At 43.4% G+C, this 16,377-nt stretch overlaps 1 long non-coding RNA gene across 2 annotated transcripts in view; it reads left to right on the top strand.

The window, feature by feature from the left end:
• The window catches only part of LOC122551352 (uncharacterized), a 32,641-nt gene extending 26,814 nt beyond the window's left edge, over positions 1-5,827 (top strand). For both annotated transcript variants that reach the window (XR_015757609.1, XR_015757607.1), the window contains one exon: positions 3,826-5,827. This is a non-coding gene — a long non-coding RNA (uncharacterized LOC122551352). The remainder of the gene's footprint in view (positions 1-3,825) is intronic.
• Positions 5,828-16,377: the final 10,550 nt, after the last annotated feature.

Here is a 16,377-nt window from a genome sequence, read left to right as displayed (position 1 = left end):
CACAGCCTCACTCAGGACATATCCCGAACAGAGGGACTCTAAGTCAGCCCACAGCAAAACCCCGAAACAAAGCCAAGCATTGGCCGAATTGTTAAAATTTTCTTCAGGATCTGGACTGGCAAGCCATTGTGGTTGCTCCTTATATGTGGACTCGAGGCAGCAAAAGAATTCCACGAGATCTAAATTGAGCAAGAGAACTCATAGGTTGGTATGCAGGAGTGTGTGCAACCGGGAAAATCACCTACATCTGGCTTGGAATAGTTAAATTGCTTAGCAACATCCAAATCACAACCAATCAAGATAAACGGCTGGTTAAATGGCCACTGTGTTCTCATCAAGGTCGATACAACACAGCCACTTCAGTGATCACAGAACAAGTCTTTAACGAAGTTCATTCTGGACTCCAACACTTAAGTTGCACAAGACCTTGGCCAGACTGAGAACCACTATTGGGGAACTTTCACAGCTGAAGGGTACAACTTCTGATCCGGTCTCGTATGAGAAGCAGCTGGTTCAGTTACCACTGATTGTACTAAAAGGCTCAGGCCCAAGCTTGGTGGGGTGAAACTGGTTGAGAAAACAGTAGAGATAAAAATTAGAAGGCTGAAAAGTGAAGAAATCATCAAACCAATCCAGTTTGCGGAATGGGTAGCACCAGTTGTACTGGTTGTGAATCCTGACCAGGGCCTCCAAGCCCTCCGTTTATTCCTCTCCAGACGTCCCCAATAGTACCCTTCCACCGACACTCTCATTCTTTTGGCCGAACTGGTCCCTTAACAATTTCTCCTACGAATCCTACCACTTCCTCCAGACCAAAGGGGTAAGCATGGGCATATGTATGGGCCCCAGCTATGCCTGTCTCTTTGTTGTCTATGTAGAACAGTTGATCTTCCATAATTACACCGGTACCACTCCCCACCTCTTCCTCCGCTACATTGATGACTGCATTGGCGCCACCTTGTGCTCCCGGGAGGAGGTTGAGCAATTCATCAACTTCACCAACACATTCCACCCTGACCTTAATTTTACCTGGACCATCTCTGACACCTCCCTCCCCTTCCTGGACCCCTCCCTCTCCATTAATGACGACCTACTTGACACTGACATTTTTTACAAACCCACCGACTCCCACAGCTACCTGGATTACACCTCTTCCCACCCTACCTCTTGCAAAAATGCCAACCCATATTCCCAATTCCTCCGTCTCCGCCGTATTTGCTCCCAGGAGGACCAGTTCCACCACAGAACACACCAGATGGCCTCCTTCTTTAGAGACCGCAATTTCCCTTCCTACGTGGTCAAAGATGCCCTCCAACGCATCTCATCCACATCCAGCACCTCCGCCCTCAGACCCCACCCCCTCCAACTGTAACAAGGACAGAACACCCCTGGTGCTCACTTTCCACCCTATCAACCTTCGCATAAACCAAATCATCCGCCGACATTTCCGCCACCTCCAAAAAGATCCCACCACCAGGGATATATTTCCCTCCCCACCCCTTTCCGCCTTCCGCAAAGACCGTTCCATCCGTGACTACCTGGTCAGGTCCACACCCCCCTACAACCCACCCTCTCATCCTGGCCCCTTCCCCTGCCACAGCAGGAACTGTAAAACCTGCGCCCACATCTCCTCCCTCACCTCTATCCAAGGCCCTTAAGCAGCCTTCCATATCCATCAAAGTTTTACCTGTACATCCACTAATATCATTTATTGTATCCGTTGCTCCCGATGCGGTCTCCTCTACATTGGGGAGACTGGGCGTCTCCTAGCAGAGCGCTTTAGGGAACATCTCCGGGACACCCGCACCAATCAACCACACCGCCCCGTGGCCCAACATTTCAACTCCCCCTCCCACTCTGCTGAGGACATGGAGGTCCTGGGCCTCCTTCACCGCCGCTCCCCACCACCAGACGCCTGGAGGACGAACGCCTCATCTTCCTCCTCAGAACACTTCAACCCCAGGGCATCAATGTGGACTTCAACAGTTTCCTCATTTCTCCTTCCCCCACCTCACCCTAGCTCCAAACTTCCAGCTCAGCACTGTCCCCATGACTTGTCTGGACTTGTCCTAACTGCATATCTTCTTTTCCACCTATCCACTCCACCCTCTCCTCCCTGACCTATCACCTTCATCCCCTCCCCCACTCACCTATTGTACTCTATGCTACTTTCTCCCCACCACCACCCTCCTCTAGCTTATCTCTCCACGCTTCAGACTCTCTGCCTTTATTCCTGATGAAGGGCTTTTGCCCGAAACATCGATTTTCCTGCTCCTTGGATGCTGCCTGAACTGCTGTGCTCTTCCAGCACCACTGATCCAGAATGTGGTTGTGAAGCCCAATGTATTGGTTTGCCTTTGTAGGGATTTAAAACAAATGGTGAATCATTTTCCCAGCTGGATAAATACCCAATCCCCTCACATTGAGGATTTGTATGCAAAGCTGGCAGAGGAGTGCTGTCCTTCATGAAGCTGGACATGAGCCAAGCCATCCTTGCAATTGCAGTTAGATAAGAATTCCCAGAAATATGCTACAATTAATATCTATGAGGGTTTGTACCAATGTACGAGACTGCCACCTGGGATATCATCAGTCTGTGCAATTTCTCTGCAAACAATACTGTACATTTTATAAACTTTACCCAGATTACCATTTGTCTAAATGGTGTGCTAATATCAGGGAAGACCAATAAAGAGCACTTGGAGAACTTGAACATAGTCCTTAGACACTTCCCCTGGGTGGATGTATGCTTTAGAAGGGAAAAATGTGTGTTCCAGGCACCACAAATGACTTACTTCAGCTACAAGACCAGGTTATGCCCATTGGAAGATAAAGTGAGAGCGATTGAAAGTGCCCTGGCTCTCATGTCTGTACCAGAGCTTTAGACCATTTTCCAGCTTGTGGAACCCTCGAGGCTGTGACAGTGCAAGTGAATGACTAAAAAATACTTTAATGAAAGTTTCTGACTCAACTACTTTTTCAGGCACTGAGTTCCAGACTCTCACCACATCTAAGTGAAAAACTTTATCTTCAATTGTCCTCTTAGCATTCCCGCTCTTACCTTAATTACATGCCCCTGATTATTGACCCCTCCACAAATAGAAAAAGTACATTCCTATCTACTCTATCCATCTTCCTTATACTCTAATACATTCCTATCGGGTCACTTTTCAATCTTTACTACCCCAAGGAAAGCAACCCCAGCCTATTCAATCTTTCCTCACAGCTCAAGGCTGAGGGAGTTAGTTAGGTCAGTGGGCTGGATAGCTGATCTGTGATGCACAGTATTGCCAGCAGCCTGGGTTCAATTACTCTGCTGGCTGATGTCACCTTTCTCAATCTGTCCCTTCACCTGAAGTGTGGTGATCCTCAGGTCAAACCACCGCCTGTCTTCTCTCTCCCTCTCTCTAATGTGAGGGCAACCCACTGGGACGATGATGATTTTATCTATATCGCAGCTTGGATGATAATCCAGTCTCGACATATCTCCTCTGCACCTTCTCTAGTGCAATCACCTCCTTCTTATAATGACCAGTACTCCTGACTGTGATCCAAACAGTTTATACAGTTCCAGTATAACCATGCTTCAGTATTCTATACCTTCACTAATAAGGCAAGTATCCCATGTACCTTCAGGTATCTATCGATCCTGCCTGACTAATAGAATAGATAGCATTCAACCACAAATTCCACATAAATGCTGAAATAAAAACAGAAAATGCAACAACAACTCATAGCTCAGGCAGCATCTGTGCAGAGAGAAGCAAAGCTAACGTTTCAGGCGTTTGCCATCCTCAAATATTAATTCCATTTCTTGTTTTACAGATGCAGAGGTCGTTGACCTGAAATATTTTGTTTCACATCTAATATCTGTGAGAACTCTAATGGATTGCATCTTGGGAGGATCTCAACCCAGTTTGTAATGAATGCTGCTCCAAATTGGCAGTCTGTGTTATTGATGCTACAAGGCAGACTGAAATGGGAAATAGAAATGTGAACAATAGAGAAGTAGAGAGTATTCTCCCGTGGTTAAGACACACTTGTTCAGACAGTGAAGAAAAATAAATGCACTGATCCCATTGGTCTACAAGACAGCAAAAATGAAATTCCACTCCTGGGCATTCTGTCCATTACTTTGATAGATGCAAAACTTCAAATTAAGCCATGGCCTGATATTTTGTCTAATTTCAAGACAATCATTTTCACATTGTCATTTGAGGTAATGTGAAATTTCTAAGCTAAATCAGAAAGTAATACTTTCGCTAATGTGGAGGATGTGACCTCGTTTGGTGGTTTTTTTTAAAATTCTAGCTTCTAAATCTATTCAAAGTAAAAGCTTTGGTACAGTCAATTCTTTTATAACATGATGGTTGCGTTCTTGTGTAGCCCTGCGTTAGAGAAAATTCCAGTTTGAAACAGTGCTTAACGTGTTGGCGATGTAATCGCGTTATGGCCTACATGCAGTTTAAAAGTTTGAGCTTTAGAAATAGTGTCACCAATTTGTCAATTGTGTTATCGTGAATTCACGTGAACAAACCCGCATTACAGCAGAACAATCTGTACTAAATTATCTTTCCTTCACTATTGCTGGGACAAAATCCTGGAATCTTTCCCACTTTCACTGTATGTCTTCCTACAGCCATGGACTGCAGCAGTTCAAGATGGCAACACAGCACTACTTTCTCAAGGGCAGTTAGGGATTGGGCAGTAAATACCAACTGAGCGAGCAATGCTTCATTCCATAAATGCGCAAAACAAAAACCACTGGAATTACAGTACTGTGGCAGACTGGGAAAATAGCCACAAATTAAGAGCATTCACATTTCCCTACTGATTGCGTAGTGGAAAATGTTCTCTCTATGTATAATATTCTCTCCATTATAATCTTAAGATTTCTCAAGGCTTACTTATTGATTTTGGAGGATTTTATTTTGGTTTTCAGGGGCTCCTTCTTAAATTTCACTGATTTCTTCAATAGGTGACATAGTTACTTAATTACAATACCTTCTATACTTCTGTTAAAACACGAGGGATTTAGATATACACCGAAGCAGAATTAGAAGAATTAATCAACATCCCCAGTGTTCATCACCGCGTCGTGAAACGGAAAGCCACAACACACAAAGAAAACATTCATTTCCGACACGCCACTATATTTAAAATACCATAAGACACCTTGCGCAATAAGCAACGATTTAAAAAAGACTTACATTAGCCTAAATGCAACAAGCCTCCCCTTAACACACTTTTGGTAGACTGTTGAGGTCACTGCGGGGATAAAAATGCATGCTTGTCTCTAACACATTCACTGCATGTTAAATAATTATTTAATTAATTAAGTAATGGTATGCAAGGTGCTTTGTGATGTGATAACATAGACATACACTATTTGTGAAATAAACCTGTTCAATACTAAATTATATACCTGACAGTGTTTATTAAATGTGCAACCATTACATTTTCCCCATACATTAACTCCTTTCTTCCCACAAATTTAATCTGGAGACTCCATATTAATTTTCAAGGAATTAATTCCCTCGGTTTTCCTATTCTGTTCTGGCTGTGTCTTCTTACACCATCAAAATGCTCACATTGCACAAGTGGAAATTTCTGCGCGTACACATTTTGAGAGATGCCCAAGCAGCAAAACACATTGCCCGCCCAAATCAGCACAATAAACGTGAGTGAACAGGGTGGATTGATGAAAGGAGAAAGTATTCTCCTGTGGGTGAGGGACAATTGTTCAGACATGTAGGAAAAAGATTTCTTAAGCATTTAATTCATTATATTAGATCTGGGAAAAATGTGCTGATTCCATTGGATGCAAAATATGGTAATAAAATTCACTCCTCAGCATATTGTGCATCACTTTGATAGGTGCAAGCCTTCAAATTCAGCTCTGTCCTGATGTTTTGTGTCATTTCAAGGCAATCATTTTCATATTGTTACTTCATTTCACCTGGCAGCCCTTGATCTTTTCAATCCCATATTCCCTTTCTTCTAGCCCCTCTTCTCTCTGTTGCAGTCCCTCTCCCCTTTTGCATCCCCTCTATCCCTCTCACAATTTTACAGTCTCTCTTTCTCCTTTGCAGCCTCTCTTTCCTTTGGCAGTCCCTCACTTCTCTCTCTTGCAGCTCCTCACACCCCTCTTCAGCTTTCTCCCACCAATTCCTGCAGCTCCTTCCTTTCTCCACTTTGAAGTTTCTTATTTCAAACTCTCTCCTGAGTTTGCTGGCCATAGGCCTTGCCCAGTGTCCTCATTCCTCACTTCCTCTGGCACAGCATGCTGCTGCCACTCAATTTACACCTCCAAACGCAGATGCCTTCTCTCTCACGATGAACCTATCAGCAAGAAGCACATGAGAGACCTGTGATTGGAGGAACATCTCCTAACCATTTCCTTCCACTCTATTCATGTGAAAGATTTTTCTTTGACTGTTTAGTTTTCCGGACGATTTGGGGATTTCAGGGTGGATTCACGAGCCATTTCCATTTATTTCAGTCCTGATATGGAGTGTTACAATTCTGCATCCTTGATTTCCTTTACTTCACCAGTTTTCATTGTGCTTTCAGTTGCCTGAGCCTCAAATTCTAGGAATCCCTTTCTACTCCTCCATTGCCTCAGCCTCTCTTCCTCCTTTAAGGTGCGGTTTCTGACCGAGCTTTGGATCAGCTATCTAAATATCTCCTTGTATGACTGTGTTCAGGGATAACATCTTAGGACAATTCATGGGTTAAATACACAATGCAGATGCAAATGTGTTAACATTATCAAAGTGTTTCTTGGCATTTTGGACAGGGGGTGGGGTTATGAATGATAAGCTACTAACAGATATTTGGTTTGAAGATCTATTTCCAGTTTCATTCTTAAATTTTGATGGTAAGTAATTTAGGAACCAAACCCCTCCAAAAATGATTATCTCCTCCTAAATGCACATTGCTTCTAGCCTATTTGCAGATGCCCAACATACACAGGTGCCACCATGGGTTCTAAAGTTATTTTATCAAAATATGAAATAACACCATCTGCATAGTGCTCTTACCATAATAAAACACTGTGATCACCTTCATAGAAATATTGGAAATCAAAATATGACAGCAACACACAAAGGCATAGATAAACATTTTGACAGGTCCAGAAGTTTACTGAGGGAATTACAATGCTTGGGATGCAGGGAGCTCAAGGCATGACCATCAATTGTGGCTCACTCCTCCTCTACATGCAACATCCCACCATGCCCACTCACCACCCCCCAATCCAACCCGTCCCCCTCTCCTGCCACCCTCAGCCCCACTGCACCTTCCTATGCAGCTGCAGAAGGTGTAACACCTGCCTGTATCCTTCCTTCCTCCTCACTCTCCAAGGCTTGTGAAGCAGCGATTTACCTGCACTTCATTCAATCTCGTTTACAGTGAGATGAAATATAGACTTGATGACCGCTTTGCAGAGCACCTACGTTCTGTCCAACAAAAATGACCCTGAGCTTCTTGTTGCCTGCCACTTCAATATACCACCTTGTTCCCTGGCCAATACTTTGATCTCGAGCTCTAATGAAGCTCACCACAAGCTGGAAAAACATCTCATTTTCTGCTTAGGGGCCTTCCAGCCTTCAAAAGAATCAATTTTGAGTTCAATAATTTAATGGCCTGAGCACCACATTCCATGCCCTTTACCCATCCCCAAACCAGGCCTTGTCATAACCTGGGCTGCTTTCAGCATAGCCCCCTATTTGCACCTACTAATGGTCTCTATGTTCAGCTTCTCTTTTCCCTGGCTTACAATTATCCACCTCTTTTTCTGCCTAACTGTCTTTCTATCCCTCTGGGTTCCATCCTTGGCTATCGTTTTACTCCTTTACTGGCAAAAACACCCCCACTCCCACCCCTATCTTCGGCACATGTTCCATCTATTCCTAGCTACTACTAGTTCTGAAGAAGGGACACTGGACCTGAAATGTTGATCTGCTTTCTCTCCACAGTTGCTGCCAGACATGCTGAGTTTCTCCAGTAATTTCTGGGGTTTTTTTCAGATTACCAGCAGTTCTTGGTTTTATTATCTATTAATGGGTGTGCAAAAAAGACCAAAGTTAGAGATGTGCAGGTTTCTCAAATGGTTTTGCGATGCAGAAGATTGCAGGGATCGGAAGGAGTGAGTGTACAGATGGCTTTGAAAACAAGGACAATAAATTGAGAATCAAAGTGCTTTTGACCCAAATGGCTTCACAAATTATGTAACTGCACGTAGGCACTTCCTAACTTGTCATTTGGAAAACATATATTACTTGGGATAAACTCTGGCCTTCCCAAGGAAGTTTCCATGGCAGCCCTGTGCTGTTTACTGAAGCACAATGCATGATTATCGGAGATGCATTACTATGTTTCCAAGGATGATTAATGGACCCAGATTCGGTAAAATAGAAGGCATTCATCTAATTGTCATGAAACTAGGTTAATCAATAAAACCAGGAGAGTGTTGGGTCACACATGCAAAGTAAAGATAACTGATTTGATACTACTGTTCTTTCAGTTATTATGCAACTTGCCCTGATGTGTAGTTGCTTGGAGAGTTCTGTTTTCATGCTCATTCCCTGTCCTCTGGGTAAATCACAACTGGAACTGCTCACATGAATGAGCGCAAGCATTTTTCACCTTCTAAGGACCCACGGATTTTTTTAACACTGTTGTCCTTGTCAACTGTGATAAATATTCCATTCACAGAACAAAGTTTCCCTAAGGGCGGGATTACTTTGTTGGAGCTCTTTTGTTTGTCTGTGAGTGCTTTATTTTATGCTGACAGTGACGGGATGCTGGTAGGGATGGAACATTTTTATTGTTTTGTTGCTACTTGCAACTTGGAGAACTGGTTAGCTCAGTTGGCTGAATGACTGGTTTGTGATGCAGAGTGATGCCAACAGCATGGATTCAATTTCTTTGCTGAAGTCATCGCGAATGTCCTGACCTCTCAACAACCTACCCTGTCTAACCCTGAGGCATGGTGACCCTCAGAGCTTAAAATCACCACCATTGGTGACTGTCTATTGAGAGAGCAGGACTATCTTTACCTTTTAGTTTATTTTCCAGATACCCTGCATCCTATTTTGAAAAGTAGAATTTCGAATGAATCCCTTTTATATGGCCATGTCCAAAAACATTTTCAAACAGGTTTGATAATAACTAATTGCTCACTCTAACTCTAACCCCTGTACTATTGCATTTGGTAACATGAGGAGACTCTTGCGCATAACTGCTGCTGTGTCTTCACTTCCATCAGGGGACCATCCATATATTCAGTCAACAATATATCATTACCATATTTAAACATTGACACCCACCATGACTAGAGCAATATTCTGTAGTGTGTACCATCTACAAGATGCACTGCAGGAACTGGCTAACACTCCTTTAACTGCATCTTCCAAACCCGCAGCTCTACCACCCAGAAAGATAACGGCAGCAGGTGCATCCAAACACCATGCCTGCAAGTTCACTTCCAAGTTACACACCATCTTATCTCGGAATTGTATTGTAGTTCCTTCAATCAGTGGTGTTCTTGTCCCAGCGTAGAGGTCTTGGCCCAGTCCTGTGTGATGTTTTCAGCCCGATTTTCCAGCGTACCCTGAACTCCAGAGTCATCATTTGAAACTGTGATGCACTTTTACATTTTTTCCTTCTTATTTATGACGTCTGTCATTAATTTAGGTGCTATGGTATGGCAATTTATAAACCTTCCACTGCATTATATTTTTGTAAAAATGTACGTGACAATAAATTTCCATTCTATTTTATTCACTGGATCAAAATCCTGAAACTCTCTTCCTAATGGCATCTACCTGCACCTCATGAACAGCAATGGTTCAGTAAGGTCAACTCACCACAACCTTCTCAAGGGCCACTAGGAATTGCCAATAAAGACTAGCGTTGCAATGTATTACTGAATTACTTTAAGAAGTTGAGTTTTCTGACCATTGGATCTTCCCCAGTGGTTGGCCACAAGCAACACAGAGACCCAGAGACTTTCAGTGCTGCTGTTTGTCACTGGTACTTTGAGTAAATTACATGGTGTGAAATCTCAGATATGAAGGTACAGGAGAAACACATGGGCTAAAACACTGTGCAAACCTTTACAATAGAAAGACGTATTTTTGAAAAAGAACAAGTAGTTGCTCGGATCAAAGTAATAAATTGTTGATGCAGCCCTGAAAATAATAGGATTAGTTTGATGAGAACCCTCTCCCTGTTCAGTAAGAGGGTTATAGATTCTTGGTTCACACTTCAGTGTAACTCAGGCAGTGCTGCACAGTCAGAGGTACTTTCACATGAGATGCTTCACTGAGGAGCTGATTGCCTTCCCAGGTGGATGTAAAAATGTAGTCTCTGTCTGAAGAAGAACAGGGGCATTTTCCCAGAGACCTGGCCAATATTTATCCTTCAATCAATACCCAGAGTAGATTATCTGGTCAATATGAGAGTAAGCTGGCCAGTAATATTAAAATAAGACTGTAAGAGTTTCTTCAGATTTATAAAGGGCAAAATAGAAGCAAAAGTGGACATTGGGCCACTGGAAAATGATGCTAGAGAGGTAGTAATGGGGTACAGGGAAATGGCTGAGGAAGTGAATAATTACTTTGTGTCAGTTTTCATGGTGGGAGACAGGAGTAATTTCCCAAAACTTCAAGAGAGTGAGGGGGTAGAGCTGAGTATGGCAGCCATTACCAAAGAGAAGATGCTAGAAAAACCGAATGGCCTAAAGGTGGATAAATCATCTGGAGCAGATGGACTCCATCCCAGAATTCTGAAGGAGATAGCTGAAGAGATAGTGGGGGTGTTAGTGATCTTTCAGGAATCACTAGAATCAGGGAGGGTCCTAGAGGGTTGGAAAATCGCTAACATGACACCCCCGTTTCAAAAGGGAGTAAGGTCGAAGATGGAAAATTACAGAACGATTAACCTAACCTCGGTCATGGGTAAGATCCTGGAATCCATTGTGAAAAATTAGATTTCTGAATACTTGGAAGTGTATGGTAAACTAGGGCAAAGTCAGCATGGTTTCATCAAGGAGAGGTCATGCCTGACAAATCTGCTGGAATTCTTTAATGAAGTGGTGAGCAGGTTAGACCAAAGGGAGCCAATGAAGGTTATTCACCTGACTTCACAAAGGCCATTGACAAGATGCTGCACAGGAGGCTACTGGGTAAGAGTCAGACCCATGGTGTTAGCAGCAAGGTGCTAGCATGGATAGAAACTTGGCTGTGTGGCAGAAAGCAGGGAGTGGGGATGAAAGGGTCCTCTCAGGATGGCAGCCGGTAACAAGTGGTATTCCGCAAGGCTTCGTGGCGGGACCACAACTTTTCATTTTATGTATTAACTGTCTAGATGAAGGAACTGAGAGCATTTTTGCTAAGTTTGCAGATGATACAAAGGTAAGTAGAGGGACAGGGAGCATTGAGGAGGCGGGAGGTTGCAGAAGCATTTGGACTGGTTAGGAGATTGGGCAAAGAAGTGGCAGATGGAGTACAACATGGGAAAGTGTGAGGTCATGCACCTTGGTAGGAAGAATAGAGACATGGACTGTTTTCTAAATGGAAAGAAAATTCAGAAGTCTGAAGTGCAAAGGGACTTGGGAGCTCTAGTCCAGGATTCTTTCAGGGTAAACTTACAGGTTGAGTCAGTAGTTAGGAAGGTAAATACAATAGTGGCATATGTTTTGAAAGGACTTGAATATAAAAGCAGGGATGTACTTCTGAGGCTCTATAAATATCTGGTCAGACCACATTTGGAGCATTGTGTGCAGTTTTTGACCCCATATCTCAGGAAGGATGTACTGGCTCTGGAGCGTGTTTGGCAGAGGTTTACGAGAATGGTCCCAGGAATGAAAAGCTTAACATATGAGGAAAGTTTGAGGACTGTGGGCCTATACTCAATGGGGTTTATGAGGATGAGGGGGTGATCTAATTGAAATATACAGAATACTGACTAGTGTGGACAGAGTGGATGTTGGGAAGATGTTTCCATTGGTGGGAGAGACTAGGACCCGAGGGCCCAGCCTTAGAGTAAAGGGAAGACCTTTTAGAATAGAGATAAGGAGAAACTTCTTCAGCCAGAATCTATAGAATCTTCAGCGAATCTATAGAATTCATTGCCACAGAAGGCTGTGGAGGTCAGGTCAATGAGTGTGTTTAAGACCGAGATAGATAAGTTCTTGAGTATCAAGGGGATTAAGGGTTATGGGGAGAAAGTGGGAGAATGGGGTTGAGAAACACATCAGCTGTGATTGAATGGCAGGACAGACTCAATGGGCTGAATGGCCTAATTTCTGCTCCTATGTCTTATGGTCAGTTGTTTTGTTGATGCTTGTTGGAGTTTGCTGTGTACAAATTGAAACTGTGTTTCCTAAAGTGTATTAATACCTGGACTTTTAAAGTACTTTATTTGCTGTGAAGCACTTTGGGTTAGTCTGGATTTACAAACTGTGCAATCTAAATGCAAGTTTATTTCGTTCACATCAGGAAAAATAATTCCACGATGACATTACAAATCTTTGGTTTGCACCTGTATCTGGTCACAGCAACAATCTGATACCTTTGATGTTGTAAAATGACCCAGCATGCTTCACAGGTGTGTTGTCAAATACATGGCTAGGTGTGCATTGGACTAAATACACTAGCCTATCTATTATCTTTAATAGGAAAATATAAATCCTTATGTAAAAGTAGTTGTGAAATGGTATTAAATTGAAGCCCCATCTGCCTCTGAGATGGATGCAGAAAAGTAGCTGGGTGTGCCCTCTCTAATATTCATCCCTCAATCATTATCACTAAAAACAGATTATCTGGCCATTATCACATTGTTGCTTATTAAGGGAGCTTTCTGTGTGCAAATTGACTTCAACGTTTCCCACATTATAACAGAAACTATCTCAGAAATACGAAACTGACTGTGAATTGCTTTGGGGCATTTGGCGGTTCTGAAAGGCATGATAGAAAGCCTTTGTTGCTGAAAGGTACCAGGATATTGATGAAAATTACATACAGGCTTAAGCGTTCTTTTAGGTTTGTTTGCTAATCATTGAATAATTCTGACAAGCCCCTTTTAGAAAATTCAACTAATCCAATATTAACCCTGCAGTGATGAACATGGATGCAGTAAGAATTATCATGTGAGGGTGAGATAGGCAGGAGGCGGAAGAACACAGAATCATGTGAGGGTGAGGGACTGACTAGTGATAGAAATCACATTCCCCTGCCCCACAATCTAGCTAGTTCACGAGCTAACTTTCTCTACAGTCTTGGTGACTCTTTCACATCTTGAAAATAAACTTTGTTCTGTGATGAGATGTGTTTGTTGGCTTGAATTATACGTTATTTCACTGCATTATGCTATCTTTGAATTTTATACTGGGGTTATACTGGGGTTATTATAGCCACAATTGGGCATGGTGAGAAGAATTACAAAGATTCCAATCACATTCTGGTGAATTATATGCCTGTCCAATTAATTCTCACGCTCCTATTCAAGGCTAAGGGATCATTTGTCAACCTTATAGAATCGCATAACAGCAGTATTTAGGTGTGCCTACAACCACTAGTCGAGTTGTACCCTCCCTTCAGGACTAACTAGCCTCACAAGTGTCACACATCATGACGTGTATCAAAGTGAATTCCAATGGATTTCCAAAATGCCTCAAGGTCTTTATGCAGTGCGTGCTAGCACCAATATCTAAATAGCAACAGTAACTCTAGTTCATAGAATCATATTATAGCACATAGCAAGGTCATTCAGCCCATGGACAGGTGGCATGGGTCATGAAGATGGTGCTAAGCTGGAAATGGAGAAATGTGGAAATTGGTGAAGTCCACATTGGTACCCTGGAGTTGGAGAGTCCCGAGGAGGAAGATGAGGTGTTCTTCCACCAGGCATTGTGTAGTAAGGGAGTGGCGATGGAGGAGGCCCAGGACCTGCATGTCCTCGGCAGAGTGGAAGGGGAAGTTGAAATGTTCGGCCATGGGGCAGTGGGGTTGATTGGTGCGGGTGTCCCGGGGATGTTTTCTGAAGTGGTCTGCGAGTAGGCGTCCTATCTCCCCAGTGTAATGGAGACCGCATCGGGAGCAATGGATACAGTAAATGACATTGGTGGATGTGCAGGTGAAACTTTGATGGATGTGGAAAACTCCTTTGGGACCTTGGACAGAGGTGAGGGGGGAGGTGTGGACGCAGGTTTTGTAATTCCTGCGGTGGCAGGGGAAGATGCCGGGAAGAGAAGGTGGATTGTTGGGGGCGTAGACCTGACCAGGTAGCCGTGGAGGGAGCAGTCTTTAAAGTTCTCTCTGAGACTACCACGTCAGGTCCACGCCACCTAACAACCCACCCTCCCTTCTCAGCACATTCCCCTTCCACTGCCGGAATTGCAAAGCCTGCGCTCACACACCCCCCACTCACCTCTGTCCAAGGCACCAAAGGAGCCTTCCACATCCATCAAAGTTTCACCTGCATTTCCACAATGCCATTTCTTGTATCCGTTGCTCCAGCTGCATAATCCTCTACACTGGGGAGACAGATCACCTACTGGCAGAGCGCTTCAGAGAACATCTCTGGAACACCCGCACCGATCAATCATGCAGGTCCTCGGCCTCCTCCGTTGCCATTCCCTTACCACCCAATGCCTGGTGGAAGAACGCTTCATCTTCTGCCTCAGGATCCTCCAACCCCAGGGCATCAATATGGACTTCACAAGTTTCCTCATTTCCCCTCCCCTAACCTTACCCCAGTTTCAATCTTCCAGCTCAGCACCGTCCTCATGACCCGTCCCATCTGTTCATCTTCCTTCTTACCCATCCGCTCCACTGTCCCCTCTGACCTATCACCTTTACCCCCACCTCCATCCACCTAATGCACTCTCAGCTATCTTATCCCCAGACCCACCCCCCTCCTATTTATCTCTCCACCCCCAAGGCTCCCAGCTCATTCCTGATGAAAGGTGTTTGGCCGAAACATTGATTCTTCTGCTCCTCAGATGCTGCCTGATCTGCTGTGCTTTTCCAGCACCACACACTTGACTCTAATCTCCAGCATCTGAAGTACTCACTTTTGCCTACATAAATATTGTGTCTACCTGAGCTGGTCAGAGGCTAGGAACTCTGTGGCGAGTAACTCACCTCTTTTCTCTCCAATGCTAATCCATCATCTACAAAGCTCAAGTCAGTAACATGATGGGATACTCTCCAGTTGTCTGGATTAATGCAACTCCCATTCATACTCAGGAAGTTAAACATCATTCAGGCCAAAGCAGGCCACTTGACTGTCACCAAATTTATCGATGGCACACAGCGACAGCATGAATGTATCATCTACATAGATCACTGCAGCAACACAACAGGGCTGTTTGACAGCACCCTAAACCTCCACTACCAACCAAATCAATGAAGCCAGTAGACTCATGGGAACACCACCACATGCAAGTTTTCCCTCAAGCCACACACCATCCTGACTTGGAACCATGTTGCTGCTCCTTTACTGTCATTGGGTCAAAATCCTGGGACTCTCTTCCTAATGACACAGTGGCTGCACAAACATCATGTGGACTGCAGTAATTCCAAAAGATGGTTTGCCTCTACCTTCTCACTGGTAATTAGAAATGGGTAACAAATGTTGTCCAAGCTAGTGATACCACAATTTGAGGAATAAATTTTAAAAAGCGAGATACCTATGTGTAAAGAAAGAGTTATTCTAATAATTAAACCAATTCCTTTTGTGCTGACCGCTATCCAATTGCATCTATTTCTATTTGGAATTTCGTAAAATTCACTTCTTCAAGTTGGGATCTGCCTTTTAATGATCCCATAGACACAATAATACTGGTGATTCAGAAAAAAAAACCTGCCATTATTTAATAACACAATGACATAATGCAAGGGTGTAACAGTAGGTCTCACATGTGACCCAAATTGGATACAACGTATTTAGTTATGCCCAGAGCTGAAGAAATGTTCCACAAGTTATTCCAGTTTCATCTAGATACCCCAAGTTAATAAGCCTTTAGGTGAGGAACTGGCTTACCTTCTTTATTTCCCTGCACCATCAGTTGGTCACAACAAGACTAATTTGAAAAGAATCCCTCCCTCATGAACAGGTTTCTCCCAGACTGAATTCATTTATGTTTTAGCAGAAATTAATTTGACCAGGCTTTCTTGAGTTAACGGGAGAGTGAGTTTATTAGTTATTTCAGAATACAACACACAGATGGATTAGGAACAAGAAGTGAGTCCAGAAAGCTTTGCAAGTTAAAACATGTCTGGATCAGTCTCCCTGGGTTGTTTGGGAAGTAAATATTGATAGTTAAACATTTGTTGTCGGTATTTTTGGATATTTTTCATGTTAACT

Source organism: Chiloscyllium plagiosum, unplaced genomic scaffold (assembly GCF_037043375.1).
Source record: "Chiloscyllium plagiosum isolate Xiang-an unplaced genomic scaffold, Cpla_swu_hap1 HiC_scaffold_7, whole genome shotgun sequence".
In the NCBI taxonomy this organism is placed as follows: Eukaryota; Metazoa; Chordata; class Chondrichthyes; order Orectolobiformes; family Hemiscylliidae; genus Chiloscyllium; species Chiloscyllium plagiosum.
This window is presented reverse-complemented; position numbering and strand designations above follow the sequence as displayed.